Genomic DNA, 19,747 nt, shown 5'->3' with positions numbered 1-19,747 from the left:
TCTCAGGAGGCTACGTGAGATAATGAAATGGAATGGAAAAAAAAGGCTACTATCGTTTTGGGTAAGGGTACGGGGCGAGGAGGAGGTTTTCTTTTGTTCGAGATGCTGTTGCAGTAGTAGTCGTAGCCGTAGAAATATTTTGATAAGATAAACAACGAACCATGTTATCACAAATTTTAAACATAACATTCTCGAGACACACAGCATTTGCATTGTAAATACATAAATGTCACAACAACAACAACGCCAAGGTATTTCGGACACATTCCATTAAGTGTACCAAGGCCATGTATGTTTGTTTGACTGAAATAAATGTGAAATTTAATATTTTAAGTTTAAAAAGATTAAAAAATATATATAAAAAAGATATGTAAAAATTGGGATTAGGTTATATCAAATATCAACATTTATATAATTATACCCTCAGCCATATGGCTAAAGAGGATATATACGGCCAAAACGTACCTTATCGAAATAACGGTTTTAGACCCTGGGACTCTTTGAACCAAATCCGTTTCAGAACATTTGGAGTCCATCTAAGGGTGTCCGTCTTTCCGTCTGTCTGGCTGGTGTGCACGATAACTCTCGAAGGGAGTATCCGATTTGATGCAAATATGGTAAATCGTAATATTATTCTCCAACATAGATCGAGTTCCGAGATTTCGAAATAAGCATCCGGTTCTCTGCAATTTTCACACATGCCATTATTTTTACTAACACAGGATCTGCTGTGAAAATGAGATATATCGGCACACTCCTTCTAGTACCTCCCTCACAAAAGATCGAAATTTTCAAAAAAAAAAAAATATTTTACTGCACAAAAAGAGGAAAGATACTCCGATTTTGCTCTAACTTTGCAAATCCTAATATTTGCATCAGAGCTAGGTGAGGTGCAAAAATGGACAATATCGGTCCACTCCATCAGGTACCTCCCCCACAAAGGGTCAAAATTTTGAATAATTATAACTCTTATAAAATGTGATGTAAGTGTCCGATTTTCTTCAATTCTCACACATGCCATTATTTTTACTAACACAAGATCTGCTGTGAAAATGGGATACAACGGCACACTCCTACTGGTACCACCACCACAAAAAGGTCGAAATTTTCAAAAAAAAAAAAATATATTTTACTGCACAGAAAGAGAAAAGATACTCCGATTTTGCTCCAACTTTGCAAATCCAAACATTTCCATCAGTGCCAGGTCAGCTGCGAAAACGGACAATATCGGTACACTCCATCAAGTACCTCCCCCACAAAGGGTGAACATTTTGAATAATTTTAACTTTCATAAAATGGGACGTAAATTTCCGATTGTCTTCAAATTACACATATCACAATATTTTCATTAAACCACGGTCTAGTGTGAGGATGGAATGTATCGGTCCACTCCTTGTGGTACCTCCCCGACAAAGAGTCAACATTTTGAATATCCATGGAGCTCATAAAACGCAATATTAACATCCGATTCCTTTCAGACTTGGTACATCTAAATATTTCCATCAACACAATATCTGTTATAAAGATGATAGATATCGGACCATTCCTTATGGGAGGTACAAAGGGTTAAAATTTTGAATAACCAAAACGATAATAAACTCTGAAATAAGCATCCGGTTCTCTTCAAATTACACAAATCACAATATTTTCATTAACCCAAGGACTGGTATGAAAATTGAATAAATCGGTCCACTCCTTCTGGCACCTCTCCCACAAAGGGTTAAAATTTTAAAAATTCAAGAAGCTCTTAAATCGCCAAATTAACATTCGATTCAATTCAGACTTGGTACATCTCAATATTTCCATCAACACAAGATCTGTTCATAACATGGTAGAGATACGACCATTCCTTCTGGTACCTCCCCCACAAAAGGTCAAAGATTAAAACAACAAAAACGAACATAAAATCCGAAATAAGCATCCGGTTCTCTTCACATTTCACACATCCCATTATTTCTTCTAACCCAAGATCTGCGGTGAAGACGGAATGGATTCACTCCATCTGGTACCTCCGCCACAAAGGGTCACAAATTTTGAATATCCATGAAGTTCATAAAACACGAAGTTAACATCCAAATCCCATTCGAACTTAGCACATCTCAATTTTTCTATCGGCACAAGATCTGTTATAAAAATTGAAGAGATCGGACCATTCCTTCTGGTACGAAACGAACATAAAATCCGAAATAAGAATCCGATTCTCTTCAAATCACACAAATCTCATTATTTCTAAAAACAAATCGCTAAACGTTCAAAAGAAGCGATATAAGCATCAAAATCTCTTCAAATTTCACACATCCAAATATTTTTGCTAAAGCAAGATCTGTTGTGAAGATATCATGTATCTGCCAACTCCTTCTGATACCTCACAATTTAAAATACTTTTATTTGTCATAATTTGTGAAACAAGTCGGCCATTCTTTACAATTTGCTATAACTAAATATTTCTCTTAACCAGAAATCTGATATGAATAGGTAGCTTATCGAAATTTCGCATAAAATTGAATATAAATGTTCGATTTCCTTAAAATTTTGCACATATCAATATTTTTATCTGTATTAGATGGTGTATGAAACTGGAATACTTCGGTTCGATACATCTGTTGTCTCACGCATATTTCCAGATTTTCCCAAAATATTCGCATATCTCCTATAAAGTATGGGAAGTAGTCGTTATAGTCCAAATCTGTCACGTTGTTATATTTTTATCAGTCTTAGGTCAGATAGGATTTGGCCAATATTGGCCAACTGCTTCGGAACCTCCCCCACAAAAAGGGTTAATAGTTTGAATAATCACAATTCAAGGCTGGGGGCATACATGTGTTGACGACTGATATTATTTAACTTGTTTTTATCACAAGTGGAAAATTTCCGCTAAGAATATTTGCTATGCCGTCTGTTGGTTATAATTTCAATACATTGTTGATATTTGAAATTCCAGCTAATTTCGAAAACGTAATAACGCCTCAAATCAATTTTTGTCCCGTTTTTACCTCCCGCTCCCGATATTGACGCTTTTTTCAAATGTTGAATATAGGCTACATACATTGTTTCACACAAACAACTCGTCTGTCTAAACTATTAAGTTTAAGGTTATTGATCGAATTTTGCATTCATTATTTTTTGATACATTACTAACAGTGTCGTCGTTCGTTATCGCCGTCCAACGGAGTGATGGTGGCGGGAGTGGTGGTGCTGACGATGTCAGTATTAGATGCCACCTTGTATTATAATTGGCTATACACACATTGTGTGTCCATTTATATACAACAGTAATAACAAATTGTAGCAACAATATTTATTTTAACCATATTTTATAAGAAGGAACATACATGCCAGCTCTCTAGCGAACACCGAACGTCACATATTTGTAATCGACAACGACAACGACAATTTCAAATCAATTAATGTTGGCGATGGTGGCATTGAAGGTTAAACACGTGCATAGAATGGTATGAGTTTTTTCTGCCTGCCTGCCTGTCTATTGGAAATATTCATCAGATACATACATATGAACATGTATATATACATATATATTTATAAAAAAGGCAACATACCCATGAACATTTCAGAGGTTTTTTTTTCTCGTTTTGTAACAGAGGAAATGGAAATAAATGTTAAATGCATTTAGGTAGAACTAGAAATAGGTATATTTCTAAGAGGAAATGTCTTGATTTTGAAGAAGTATGTATATAGCTACATTAACGTAGGGGTATAAATAGATTTTTTGTTCATCTATTTTTACGTACGTATGCGTATTCAAAATCAACACATTTGTTATTAATTTTTTAATTGTTACCTTTTTTATTTTTTTTTATTAATTTATTATTATTATTAATTTTTTAATTATTTTAATTATTATTTATTTTTTATTTTAATTTATTTATTTTATTTTAATTATTTTATATTATTATATTATATTATTATATTATTATATATATATTATATTATATTATATTATATTATATTATATATTATATTATATTATATTATATTATATTATATTATATTATATTATATTATATTATATTATATTATATTATATTATATTATATTATATTATATTATATTATATTAATTATATTATATTATATTATATTATATTATATTATATTATATTATATTATATTATATTATATTATATTATATTATATTATATTATATTATATTATATTATATTATATTATATTATATTATATATATTATATTATATTATATTAATTATATTATATTATATTATATTATATTATATATATATATATATATATTATATATTTTATATTTTATATATTTAACTTTTGTATTAATTATGATTTTTTTATTAATTTTACAACAGAGGATTTATTAAGCTATTTCAGATGATCTTCTTCGATAACGAGAATTTTCATGACTTTTGAAAAATATTTTGAAGATCATCTTCAGCTTCTTTAAAGTTGGCAATTTTTGCTGTATAAAATAAGCTCACTTAAAATATATAAAAACAAGTAACATAGCATCAGTCGGTTTTGCCGACAGATGTATAACCCCAGCCTTGTGTTATGTGCTCTGTTCCAGAACCTGCAAGAATCTACTATTTTTGAATTGAAGGGAAAATCGGTTGTCATAGTAAAAATGTTTACATTCTTTCAGTTCTGGAACAGACCAATGATTATTCAAACTGTTGACCCTTTATGGGGGAGGTTCCCAAGCAGTTGGACACTATTGCCCAATTCGTATCTGATGTAAGACTGATAAAAATATTACAACGTGCCAGATTTGGACTATATCAACTACTTCTTATACTTTATATGAGATATGTGCAAATTTTTGGAGAATGTGGAAAATATGCGTAAGGTAACAGGTAAAGTGGCCCGAAGTATTCCATTTTCATACTACATCTAATACAGATAAAAATATTGATATGTGCAAAATTTGAAGGAAATCGAACATTTATATCCAATTTTATGCCAAATCATAAATCTCGATAAATTCCGTGTTCATATCAGATTTCTGGTATAGAGAAATATTTAGATATAGCAAGTAGTAAAGAATCACCGACATGTTTCGCAAGTAATGGCATATAGAAGTGAAAATTGGTGCTAGAAGAAATGGTCCGATCTATACCATCTTTATAACAGATTTTGTGTTTATGGAAATATTGATATGTATCAAGTCTGAGCTTCATGGACAATTCAAAATTTTTACCCTTTGTGGGAGAGGTACCAGAAGGAGTTGACCGATATATCCCAATTTCACACCAGACCTTGGCTTTATCAAAATATATTTGAAGAGAATCAGATGCTTATTCCGGCTTTTATGATCGTTTTGGTTATTCAAAATGTTGACCCTTTGTGGCGGAGGTACCAGAAGGAATAATCCGATCTCTACCATCCTGATAACAGATCTTATGTTGATGGAAATATTGAGTTGTGCTATGTCTGAATGGAATCGGATGTTAATTTCGTGTTTTATGAGCTTCATGGACAATTCAAAATTTTGAACCTTTGTGGGGGAGATACCAGAAGGAGTGGACCGATATATCCCAATTTCACACCAGACCTTAGCTTAATCAAAATATTGTGATGTGTGTAATTTGTAGAGAATCGGATGCTTATTTTGCATTTTGTGATCGTTTTGGTTATTCAAAACTTTGACCCTCTGTGGGGGAGCTACCAAAAGAAAGCGTCCGATCTATACCATCTTTATAACAGATCTTGTGTTGATGGAAATATTGAGCTGTGTGCTATGTCTGAATGGAATCGGATGTTAATTTCGTGTTTTATGAGCCTTATAGATATTCAAACTTGTGACCCTTGTGGGGGAGGTACCAGAAGGAGTGAACCGATATATTCCATCTTAACACCAGATCTGGAGTTAATAAAAATATTGGGATGTGTGAAATTTAAAGACAATCGGACTCTTACATCACATTTTATTTGACTTATAATTATTCAAAACTTGTACCCTTTGTGGGGATGGACCGATATTATCCATTTTTTCACCTGACGTAGAACTGACGCAAATATTAGGATTTGCCAAGTTGGAGTGATATCGGATTATTGCTTATCTTTCTGTGCAGAAAAAAAATTATTTTATTTTATTTATTTTTGAAAATTTCGAACATTGGTGGGAGAGGTAAAAGAAGGAGTGGACCGATTTTGTCCATCTTAACAACAGACCTTGGGTTAATATAAATATTGGGATGTGTGAAATTTGAAGACAGTCGGACTCTTACATCACATTTTATAAGAGTTGTAGTTATTCAAAATTTTGACTTTTTGTGGGAGAGGTACTTGATGGCGTAGACCGCTATTGTCCATTTTCGCACCTGACGTAGCAGTGATAGAAATATTAGGATTTGCAAAGTTGGAGCAAAATAGGATAATCGTATCTCTTTCTGTGCAAAAAAATATGTTTTGAAAATTTCGACCTTTCTGGGAGAGGTACCAGAAGGGGTGGACCGATATTACCCATCTCCGAACACGATGTAAGTTTCATAATAATATTACGATGTACCAAGTTTGAACAAAATCGGATACCCCCTTCGAGAGTTATCGTTCGCACCAGCCAGACAGACGGACGAACATCGAGAGTTATCGTGCGCACCAGCCAGACAGACGGACGAACATCGCTAGATCGACTCCAAATGTCCTGTAACGGATTTTGTCTCAAAGAGACCTAGAGTCTAACCTCGTTATTTCGATGAGGCACATTTTGGCAGTATCAAATGATATATTCCCTGTCTATCCATATGGCTGAGGGTATAAAAATTGTCTATATCAGGAGAGGGAGGCAAAAAAGGGGACAAAAATTAATTTGAAACGTTATTAAGTTTTCGAAATTACCTGGAAATTAAAATATTAACAAAGTATTGAAATTATAACCAGCAGACTGCATAGCAAATATTCTTATCGGAAATTTTCCACTTGTGATAAAAAAAAATATGTATTTTATATGCCCATGTGCCTCTTAGGAAAAAAACACACACACGTAGAATTGGGTTAAAATTCGAATTAATAAAGAATTAAATCAAGTTAGCCAAGTTTTTGCTGAAATAATTAAAAATATTCTCTGCTGGAGAACAAAACAACCCAGTCATTGATAAATCCCTACTCTTTGGAATTTCATTTCAATACCACGACGCCATAAGCTACCGCGTCGACAACCAACCACCAGTCAGTTAGTCATCCATAAATAAAATTGGTCGCACAACAACCATCAGCTACAGCAAAAGCTATGAGAGGTCGTTGACAATATTATTCATGACGTCTCTTCTCAAATAGGTAGTTTGGACATGACATTGTCCTCACACTTTTCGATTGGGAATGATTAGAAAATCTTCGAAATAAAAAAACTTTCGTTATCTTGACAAGGTATTTTCTAAGTGAAAATTTTATGCATATCTTATCACGTTTCATCAACAGAAGGCAGATCTTCATTTCAAATCAGAAACACACTTTATAGTTCAATATGACAGCTTTGATGTTGTTACCAGGCGATTTTTCTCTCCATTTAACTGTTATATGACATTTGTCGGGAAGGTGGGTTAGGTTTAAGTTCTTAAATTGACAAATGTCAGTTGCTGCAAGCATAGAGCTTTTCCCGCCCAAAAATAGCGATTAAATATTTTCCATTCAAAAAAGGGATACAAAATTAAAAAGTATGAGACGGGTTTGCCGACTAATGGATGGAGGTCTGAATCTAACAGTACGAATACTGGTACTTCAGAAAGAAAGAAAGAAAGTCTTATCTTCAGAATTTCATTTCCTAGGAACTACAGGGTGAGATGAAAAAAACTGCAACCAACTTCAGACTGTTATCATTTCTAAGCCTCTCGTCCGACAGCTGTTACAATTATTCCAGTGATAGGTCATTATATTGTTTACAAGCGTAGAAAAGCATTTTGGTGAGAATTTTCCAGAAAAGAAAAAGTTATTCGCGATGGAATTCAGGCGTGATAGTATAATTTCTTTATAATTGGCTGGAAAACCACAAGTGGCTATCGTTAGGGCACTTCAGCATTTAAATGTGAATTAATCTTTTGTGTCTCTTACCATCGCTCGTTATCGTCGTGATACTGGTAGTGTAGCCCCACGTCAAGAAAGTGGACGGAAGAAAACAGCAACATCAGCGGAAATGGTTGGAAAAGAAAAAGAAGCGACTTGGTTGAAACCCGCGTCGCAGTGACCGAAATTGGCTCGTGAGCTGAACATATCGCAATATTCCATTCGTTAAATATTGAAGAATAAGTTCGGGGTTAAGCCATTGAAATTCCAAAAAGTACAAGAACTTACACCGTAACGGAAAGAAAATAGACTCAAAAGAGCTAAAGAGTTGCTTCTCTTGCCCGAAAGTGGTGAACTGCCGAATTTGGTTTTCGCCGTCTCCGATGAAAAAACATTCGTTGTCCAGCAGTTTGTAAACAAACAAAATGATCGTGTTTACTTTCCTAAAAGATCAGCTTTAAATGTGCACCTTCGGTTGGCCACCAGAACTCAAGCGCCGGCCATTGTGTTGGTGTGGGCCGCCATAACAGCCGATGGTCGCTCTCCGCTCGTATTAATCAACCATGGCATCTGGAGGGTGTATTAAAGCCTAGGGCACGCAAACATTTTGGCCGCAGATCTTGGACAATCCAACAGGACTCGCAATTAGCACGCGCGCCACTCAAGAATGGTTACAATGGCTATGAGGTTCCTCGCTTCATTTCCAGCGCACAATGGCCAACAAAATCTCCGGATACCAATCCGTTGGACCATTGTGTCTGGAGTATTTTGGAAAGCAAGATTGCCACTAGAAAATACTAAAGTGTCGATCACCTCAAGCAAGCGCTTCGCCGGAAATGGGCCAAAATACCGCAGAGCAACATTCGGGAAGCGTGTGACGGTTTCATTGGCCGTTTGAAGGCCACAATTCGTGCCAAAGGTTACCAATTCGAACAAATCTAAAATTATTATAAAATTTGATAGTATTTTCGACATTTTTTGCTTTCATTCAATGAAATTTAAAAAAAAATTAAAATGATGGCGTTTAACTTTGTTGCAGTGTTTTTAACTGTCACCTCACGCATATTTCCACATTTTCCAAAACTTCGCACATATCTCATATAAAGTGTGGGAAGTAGTTGATATAGTCCATATCTGGCACTTGGTAATATTTACATCAGTCTTAGGTCAGATACGAATTGGTCACTATTGGCATTGCTTCGGAACCTCTCCCATAAAGGGTCAACAGTTTGAATAAACATAACTCAAGGCATTTACTTATTTTTTTTAATATTTTGTAGTATTTATTAACACATTTTTATGTGAATATTATGTTTCGACTAAATAGCATTCCAAACCAATCTGGGGCAATGACAACATACCACATGATCCTCTAAATCTTTTAAATACCTTCAAAGCCCACCCAACGGACTCCCTTATAACATGTCTCGCACGTGTGTTTCAGAGTTTTGATAATTTTAAAGATTACCCAGAAAATGTATTCCAAGAAAAATTTCACCTTGATAAGGCCCGAAAATATGTCATCCACTTCAAAAAACGAACATTGGGTCTTTCACATTTGACTTATATTTTGTTTGAAAATTTTAACTGGTTTTAATTAAAGCCTTTACATGCCCTCTCCACACTAAATGACAGCTGTCAATTAAAATTCTAGTAGTGTATTGAAAATTATTTCTTGACAGTACTCAGCTAATTGAAGATGCCGCCGACATAATTTGATCCACAAAATCGTCATGTTAACTTCAAAGTTCCAAATGTTTTAGGGGGTTATGTTCACTGACAACTGAATTCAATTCTATTCTGTCGTTTTTCTCTCCGTGTAATTATTGCAATATAAGTTTTGTAATTTTGTGGCTACGTATGCGGAAAGTTGTTATTGTTGTGAGGGCTTAAAAGTTTACCTCACCCAAAACCCCCAAGTTTTTTTTTTTTTTGAATTCGTATACTTTGATTGAAATTAACAAAAAAAATACAACAATAATGCAAATATTCAGTATACGAGTGTGCTGTTTTATTAACAACTACTGTCTCGTTTAACATTTCAACAAAAAACATTTTTAAGCCGTCAATGCGTGATGTGAATATTTTATTTAACCAATATATAAAATTAACCTGCCAGCACAACCTCCCAATCCCATCCCACTCCACACTTTTTCAATATTGTTTCGATTATTTTTTTGGATTTTAATATTGTATTGTACATAGGTATTTATATACTACAAATGTAGTTAGTGCCTATAATGTCGTGAGACAGGTAAATAGAGTATTTATACCCTTCACTGTACGGTGTGGGCAAGTGTTCGGAATATGGCCAGGGGGAAAATATAGGTTGAATATTACCAGAACAGTGTTTGGCTTGTTTGTTCGGGATACCATAGTATTTTGTTGTTGCAAAATTCTATTGAGATTACGATCTCGTCACTTGGGTAAAAAATGTTTTTTTTTGTCATAGAAGTTATTTTTAAAATAACTTCTGGGGAGAGACAAGACAAAAAACAAGGGCACTGATGAGGATTGGTGGCTCTTTCCGAAACCTAGGTATTCCCTGCCTTACCCCCTGGTAAACATTACCATCGTTCTCCACTAATAAACAAACGTTGTTTTTATAAAAACAACAATAAAGGGATTAAAGTTGAATATTACTTTTGATCATCATCCTAAGGTCACTTTCTGATTTCATTTATTCACTTATATCAAACTAAATTCCTAGCCTAGCAACAGCTAAAATGTGTCTGTAACTTATAATGCGGTTTACTCCATTGAGTAGTGGTCCTTCATATTCTAAGGGTATAAATGTGTTCGTTCTTTAATTGCATCCCTCCAAGTTTATAACCAAATATATTGTGGTAGAATTTAAATTTAACAAGTAAAATAGTATCAGTCGGATTTATATCGAAGCAGTTGCTCAACATTGACCAATTCGTATCTGTCCTAAGACTGGTATAAATATTACAACGTGCCAGATTTGGACTATATCGACTACTTCCTATACTTTATAAAAGATATGATAAAATATGGAAAAATGCGCGTGGTACCAAAAATAGCAGACCGAAGTATACCATTTTCCTAATTCATCTAAAACAGATAAGAAATATTGTTATGTTGGAAATTTGAAGGAAATCGAACATTTATATCCAATTTTATGCGAGATCATAAATTCCGATAAATTACATATTTAATTCAGATTTCGGATCAAGAGAAATATTTACATATAGGAAGTCGTAAAGAATCGCTGACTTTTTTGCAAGTTATGACAGTTATAAATATTGGAAATTGTGACCCTTTGTGGGTGTGGTACCAGAAGGTGTTGGCAGATATACACTGGTGGCCAAAACTAAAGCAACTTAAATCGCAAAGACAATAAATGTCCTGTAACTTTTACAAAAATGAACAAATCGTAATTATTTTTCCAGTTTTAAATGAGGGGTTTAATTCACTTTCAAGAAACTAAAATAAAAATACAAAAATAAGTTTGAACGAAAAATAATATGTGGAAAACTAAAATGACCCAATTTTTGCTTGGTCAAAACTAAAGCAACTTTTGATTTTTTATATTAAAATAATTAAATTTTGGCTAGTAGTCGATAGCATAACCATTATTTTTGATAGCAGCTGCACACCTACGAGGCATTGAATCTATAACACGCTCAATTTGATCCTTGGGTGTGCTTTCCCAGGCACCCCGAATTCTTTAGAAAATGTTGTGCTTATTTATTTCCGAATCTCTCTTGATCTTCCTATCTACGATACTCCAAAGGCTTTCTAAGGAGTTTAGGTCAGGTGATTGTGCCGGCCATAACAAAACATGAATTTTTGACTCCCGCAACCAATATTTGACAAGTTTTGATACAAGTTTGGGATCATTGTCATGCTGAAACACACAAATCGGCCCAATATTTTACTCAGCGTAAGGGAACAACGTGATGTCCAACACATCTTTGTAAACAAACGGATCCACAACTTCCTTTATTTTATGGATAGACCCAAGTCCATAGAAAGAAAAATAGCGCCACGCCATTTTTGACCCTCCCCCATGCTTCACTGTACCTTTGCAACACTGCGGCTTGAGTCCTTCATTTTTTGGTCTTCTCACCGTAAAATTTTTCACGTCTGAGCCTTTAATATTAAACGTAGACTCATCCCAGAAATAATGTTTTTTCCATTGAGCTTGATTCCACTTAATATTATCGTTTCCGAAAGCCTTTTTGATTTTTTCAGATATAAATGGTTTTTTGATGTCTTACGGGCACGCAGACCAGCTGCCACTACTCGTCTACGCACTGATCTCGAGCTTATATCCAATGATTGCTCTCTCACCAATCCTGTTGAACTCTTAAATAGTTGTTTTTTATTTCTCTCACAATTTGTGGATCAGTATGGGCTGAAGTTCTTCACGGCCTTCATCCGTTATGGACTGTTACTACTGATCCAGTTTCAAAAAACCGACTTAGTGCACAGACATAATTATGAAATCACATAAATATTTATGAAATATTTCTCGGAAATCATTTTCTGTGATATGTTGTTTTGATAATCACTGATAATTTGCTGTTTTATTCAGGTACAGTATTTGCTTCTAGCCATTTTAAAATTTTTTTTGGCAGTACTTAAAAAACGAAAAGAAAAACACATACTGTTGTAAAAAACTTCTCAAAAAGGATTTATGACAAGCACAATTGTCGAAGGAAGCAAAAAGCGATAAATATCACAGTAAAAACCACTGAAATTGCAGCGGTTATATGAATGTACAACAGAGTTGCTTTTGTTTTGTCCAAGCCAAAATAAAAATGAATTTTGGTTTTATGTTTTAGGTTTTTAAAAAGTGAATAAAGTACCTAATTTAAAACAAGAAAAACTTTCTCATTTTCTTAATTTTTGAAAAAGTTACAGGGCATTCATTCTCCTTGTAATTTCAGTTGCTTTAGTTTTGGCCACCAGTGTATATCATCTTCACAACATATCTTGCTTTAGCAAAAAATATTTGAATGCGTGAAATTAGAAGAGAGTTGGATGCTTATCTCGCTTTCTTTGAGCCTTTTATTTTTCAAAAATCTTGTACCTAATGTGGGGGAGGTACCAGAAAGAATGGTCCGATCTCCACCATTTTTATAACAGATCTTGTGTTAATAAAAATATTGAGATGTACCAAGTTTGAGTGGAATCGGATACCAAGTTTGAGTGGAATCGGAGTGGAATTTTGTCTTTTATAAGCATCATGGATATTTTGACCCTTTGAGGGGGAGGTACCAGAAAGAGTGGACCTATATATTCCATCTTCACAGCATATCTTGTATTAGTAGAAATAATGGGATGTGTGAAATTTGAAAAGAACTGGATGCTTATTTAGCATTTTATGATCGTTTTGGTTATTCAAAATGTTAACCCTTAGTGGGGGACTTACCTGAAGGAATGGTCCTATCTCTAGCACCTCTATAAAAGATCTTGTGTTGATGAAAATATTGAGATGTACCAAGTCTGAGTGGAATCGGATATTAATTTCGCGTTGTATGAGCTTAATTGACAATTTGGCCTTTGTGGGGGAGGTACCAGAAGCAGTGGACCTTTATATCCCATCTTCACACCAGACCTTTGGTTAATAAAAATATTGTGATGTGTGAAATTAAAAGATAACCGGATTCTCATTTTGGATTTTATAATCGTTTTGGTTATTCAAAATGTTAAACCTTTGTGTGGGGAGGTACCAGAAGGAGTAGTCCGATCTCTAGCATCTTTATAACAGATCTTGTGTTGATGGAAATATTGCGATGTGCTAAGTAGGAATGGAATCGGATGTTAATTTCTCATTTTATGAGCTTTATTGATAATCAAAATTTTGACCCTTTGTGGGGGAGGTACCAGTGGACCGATATATTCCATCTTCGCAGCAGATCTTTTGTTAATAGAAATAATGAGATGTGTGTAATTTGAAGACAATCGGACACTTACATCACATTTTATAAGAGTTATTTTTATTAAAAATGTTGACCCTTTATGGGGGAGGTACTTGATGAAGTGAAAGCGGAATAGGAGTATGCTTTCTTCTTCTGTGCAGTAAAATATTTTCTTTGAAAATTTCGACCCTTTGTGGGGGAGGTACTTAATGGAGTACACCGATATTGTCCATTTTCGCACCTGTCCTAGCAGTGATGCATATATTAGGATATGCAAAGTTGGAGCAAAATCAGGTTATCCTTTCTCTTTCTGGGCAGTAAATTATTTTCTTTGAAAAGGGGGACATTTTGTAGGAGGTACCAGAAGTAGTGGATCGATATTGTCCATCTCCGAACTCGATCTTAGTTTGACAATAATATTACGATGTACCAAGTAGCTAGATCGACTCCAAATGTCTTGAAACGGATTTAATCCAAAGAGACCTACGGTCTAAAACCGTTATTTCAATGAGGCACGTTTTGGCCGTATCAAATAAGCCTTCTCTAGCCATATGGGTGAGGGTATAAAAATGTCTATTTTTATCGTAACTCAATCACTGCAAATGCAAAAGGGAGGTATGCAATCGTTAAATAATAGTTTTAATGATTAATAGCAGCACTTAACAAGGTTCTATGTTTCCAGTTAAATGCCTCAGTTATGAATGATTCATCGGATATAAAAATACAATACATGATTGAATTCTGCGGAAGAAAACAATACCTAATAAGCGTAAGAAACTTTCAAATATTTACATGTGATTGGTGGGAAGTATTTTCATTAAAAAATCTTATACACTCTTTTAAATGTTACACCCTTTCAAGAGAATTAAAAAAGTCACATTAATATTTAAACAAACAGGGAAGTACCAAACTCAAAATCATTAACAAAAAAGAAAATCAAAAACCAATTATGAATCATTCCAATTAAACGATACATTCGACAGACAATGTCAATCCCACTGAACAATAAACAAGATTTGACTTGACTTTACCTGGGTAATTTTCGTTCGAGCAAAGGCGATGACAACACCAACAATAAACAGCAATGCTGTCTGTTTGCATTCATACCTGCTGCTGCTGTGTGCAGCAGACATGCCAAATCAAGTAAACAAATGCAAACAACACCCTATTTGTAATCGGTGTTTAAAGAATGTCATCATTAACACGATAATGAGGATTTATATCTTATTTTTATCGCTCTTATCGGTCAGCTAAGACAAATGCCTGATTTTTTTAATAAACCGGTTTTTATGTGGAAGCAAATAATGCAATTTTTCCCAAGTCAAGCAAACACAAGTGGAAGAAAATGGGGAACTGGCCGTTTTTAGAAAAATTAAAAAAGAAAACAAATCCAAGAAAAATTCCAAGCCCGCTTGAATTTTGGGAAGGGGTGCATATAAATCTGTTAATCAGATTCGTATCCTCCGCTGTGAAATAACGATCGCTTTGATCGAGTATGCGATTGATTATCGCTTCTGTGTAGTTTGGGAAGTGAGTGCTGGCTACCAAATTAGGAGCATCTAGACCGGAATATGTTCACGGTTTGAATAACAAGGAGAGGCTTTTAGCAATCCTATAGATGATGATGGGAGAACAACGTTGCAGTTTTTATCTCCCACCTACCAAATAGCCTATATCTCCTGTTTAATAAGATGGAATATCTCCATAGTATGTGTTCAATCGTCCCTACATTTTGTTCATTCTCACTTAGCCTACAATAGTCGACACGTCTGTTATCCAATTTTCAGATCTGATACTGCAGTGGTCAGTCAATGTATTTATCCTGTTAATTTTAAGAAGGTCGCTGGTTCTTTTTCTCCAGATTACATCGGTCACATAGCCTCAGATGCCTTGCAACCAGCTTCCAAGTGCCATATCATGATCGCTTCTTTGATGAGAGCCTGTTTGAAGCAATTAACATAGCTTTCATGCAATCAAAACACATATTGTCAAAATACCGAATATCGATGGGTATCGGTATATGTGCGCTATAGGAAAACGAGGACATAAATATTCACTGTTCTGGCACCAGATTTGGGATACATTCTGAACTACAACTACCAATTTTTAGGCAAATCCACGGAAGAATGTGGCAAAAATCATAAAAATACCGAATATCTGGAGGTACCGTTACATGGGGCTATACAAAAACGTGGACCTATACATGCAATGTTTCGGTACAGGAGTTAGAACCCATTATGAACTACATATACCAATTTTTAAAACAAATCCGTAAAAAATGTTGCAAGAATCATCAAAATACCGAATATCGGGAGGTAACATTATATGGCGGCTATACCTAAACGTGGACCGATATATCTCGTTTTGCAAAACCCGGATACAGCCCTTCGTCAAATATTGTGGGCTGTATCCGGAATATTTGGAGATACCGTTACATGGGGGCTATAAAAAAAACGTGGACCTATACATACAATGTTTCGCCAACGGAACTAGAACCCATTATGACCCATAAATACCCATTTTTAGACAAATCCGTGGGAAAATATGGGGAAAATAATCAAAATACCGAATATCCGGAGGTACCGTTATGTGGCGGCTATACCAAACCGTGGACCGACTTATCTTGTTTTCAATACCAACCATCCTAGACACAACACAAATTGTTCTGCCAAATTTTGAAGTTCTATGTCAAATAATGTGGAGTTCAAGACCCGGACTAGACCAGGATTCACTTACCCGATATAGACAATATGGGAACCAGAAAAGGTATTAGCACAAATTGTAGCATTTCGGAAAGGTAAGAGTATCAGCTATAATTTGCCATCCGTTTTGTTGACCCCCATAATGGTCCCTTTTTCGACTTTTTGGGGATTTTATAAAAAATGGGGTCCAAATAATAAATAATTTGACCATAACTTCCCAACCGCTTATAAATAACCCATTCCACCCATAGACACTTGTTGGATAGGTATGTTCAAATGATACCTATATTGTCTATATCGGGTAAGTGGATCCGGGCGTGGGACTTTCGGGTCAAAAATCTGGGTTCCTAGGTCCGTCTCCCAAAAAAAACATAGTTTCGGACCGGAAACTAGACTTTTCCAAAAAATATATCAATGATTTAAGTTTCATCGCCCCTTCATCTTCAATTTCAATAGTTTAATCATTGTTACTTCAACTCCATTCATAACTTACTCAATTCACATTGGCGGCCTTTTACGCAAAAGTTGTCGAGCCCGATAAAACAAACCAATTAATTGTCGTCATTCAATTGTGAAGTTCTCAAATTTCTTCTTTTTGGTTCAAAAATAATTATTTTCAATGGAGAAACGTTTGCCCTGGGGTTAAAATCTAAATTATTCAATAATTAAACGATAACATTTAACGGTTTTCTATTAACAAATGCAACAACGACCGACCTATTTGTTTCGTTTCGTTTCGATATGTGTGCATGATGATGGTCGCAGCACTGCAACGTGTATGTATATGTGCTTATAACAACAACAACAAAAAGATTGATTCCACAATGCCAATCAGCTGTTTCGTTCGTATGGTGGATGGGGGGGACGACGAAACGATACAAAATACACTGTAACGATGTCAACGAGACGAGAACAGAACAGAACGGCGGGTATGTATGTACCTGTTGGTGGGGTGTCGCGAGGGGGGATGTAGAGAATGAAATGTTGACGATGAGAGGAGTATGACTCGAAAAAATCAAGATATAGGTATTTCCCAAAAACAACAGTAACGGGGAGTGGTCAACGGCAGGCGGAGTACAATGGATATTTGTTTAAGAAAATATTATTCTTCAGTATTATTCTTAATAATGGTTCCGAGTGCAAAACAAAAAAACAGCAAGTGACCACACAGCACACGAAACGAAACTTCATTTCTTTGCACATTTTTCTTTTTCTACATGAAATGAATACCTGACGACACGAGTAGTAATCATCCAGAACTTTTGTTAAGCCCGAAAGGTAATTAACCTCCAATTCAACTCCGAAAGATGGAAAAAATGTAGGTATATTATTACAAAGGCATTAAGGCCATTTTTATCCACATGAATTTATATTTGCTTGCTTTTTCTCATTGTTAATTCACAAAAACGCACACACACACAAATAATATTTACCTTTTTTTTGCTATTTTATTGTGAAGAAATTTTGTTTATCAACTTGGCTTTTGTAATATATGTATATACTTTGGTATTTCTTTTATTTATTTATTACATATATTTTACACTAAACGCATACTTATATCGTGCTTTCAACTCTTTTACACATTTCTTATCATTATGTTTTGTAACAACACATAACTTTGCGGTTTTTTCTCGTTATATTTAATTAACTTTTATTTTCTCGAATATTTTTTTTATTAATACCTTTCGTCGTTTCTTCTTTTGTTGTATTTTTTCAGCAAGTACAACGTAAAACGCGTCCGACCGCCACGAATTTCCAATTATTAATATTAAAAAAATATAATTCCAAATGAAACATCAAATTTGGTCTGACACACAATTGATAGTTCTATCGATATTTTGTTTCTTTTTTAAAGGAAGTCGATAGATAGCTACTATCGATGATGTCAGTGCGCACAATTATTACCATGTTCATACGGGAGTTATTTTGTACGTCTGGGATCCCCATTTAATTTCTCGAATACGGTGGAATTTTCTCTGTTCCAGTACTGTAAGAATGTAATGCTATGATCTCATTGCACTTTTAATCATGTTGTTCGCTAATTCATAGTAAAATATCTCTTTTTTTTTCAAAAATTTTGTTTGTTGGTTTTAATGGGAGTTTATACAAAAATACATGAAATTCTCACTAATATGAATAGAAGAAATTATTATTTTTCTCCAAAAGATTTATTATATTATTAATTTTACCATTTTCATTCATGTTTTCAACTTTTTGTGTAAATGATGACATTTTGAACATATTCTTGTATTTTTCCATTTTTAAATACTGCTGGAGAGACACTTGTCAAACATTTTTCTGTCGATACAAACATTTTTAAAAGTATTGATTCTTGTTTGTTAAGGATGACACACATTCATGGCAGAAGAATACAGGTAGATGCATCAACGCTTGGAAGCATTGATATGTCAAAAAAAATTTAAATGTTTTTTCAAATATAAGTAGATTTTTATATGTTTTCTTATACTACGTCATTCGGAGCCTACTATAATTCGCGTTTTTCAAAAGTTTTTACAAATTTAAATAATTTTTCATTCAACATTTTCAATTCCACAATTGGTTTGACAGTTCATTGTCCCAGCAGCTGTGTCGACGCGTCTACCTATATTCTTCTACCATGCACACATTTCATCTTTGTTCTGAGAGTGATTTGAATGGAACAAAGAACAAACATCTTTGTTCGCTCAGCAAATTTTGTGTGGGGAATTAAGTAGATTAATTAATGGTGGAACAAGGAATCACGTGCAAAGTGAACTTAGCATTACCTCTCTATGGTACCATGATAGTTTCAAAGTATTTCAATTTTTATCGAAAACAATGCACACATATACAAATTGTGAATGTTTGACAGAATGGGGGCACTGAAAGAAAAAAATTGTATTTACCTTCTGTAATTATGTCATGGTACCATGGCAGAAGAATACAGGTGGATGCATCAACGCTTGGGAGCATTGATATGTCAAAAAAATTTAAATGTTTTTTTCAAATATAGGTAGATTTTTATATGTTTTCTTATACGATATGATTCGGAGGTTATTCTAATTTGTGTTTTTCAACAATTTTTACAAATATAAATAAATTTTCCTTCAACATTTTTATTCTTCAACCATGGTTGGTACGATACCCTTCTTTCTTTCAGGCAAACTTTTTACAAGTGTAGTCCCAATTC

General features: G+C 34.3%; 1 protein-coding gene across 2 annotated transcripts in view; it reads right to left on the bottom strand.

Moving 5' to 3' along the window:
* The window catches only part of LOC101901129 (proton-coupled zinc antiporter SLC30A1), a 33,095-nt gene extending 14,716 nt beyond the window's left edge, over positions 1-18,379 (bottom strand). Inside the window, exon 1 of one of the 2 annotated variants that reach the window (XM_020034700.2) lies at positions 18,261-18,379. The gene's annotated coding sequence lies outside the window, so the exon portion shown is untranslated. Of the gene's footprint in view, positions 1-18,011 lie in introns of both variants that reach the window. The other variant, XM_011298315.3, reaches the window with a different exon arrangement.
* Between the last annotated feature and the right edge of the window lie 1,368 nt (positions 18,380-19,747).

The sequence above is a fragment of the Musca domestica genome, unplaced genomic scaffold (genome assembly GCF_030504385.1).
Source record: "Musca domestica strain aabys unplaced genomic scaffold, Musca_domestica.polishedcontigs.V.1.1 15, whole genome shotgun sequence".
NCBI classification, from domain to species: Eukaryota; Metazoa; Arthropoda; class Insecta; order Diptera; family Muscidae; genus Musca; species Musca domestica.
This window is presented reverse-complemented; position numbering and strand designations above follow the sequence as displayed.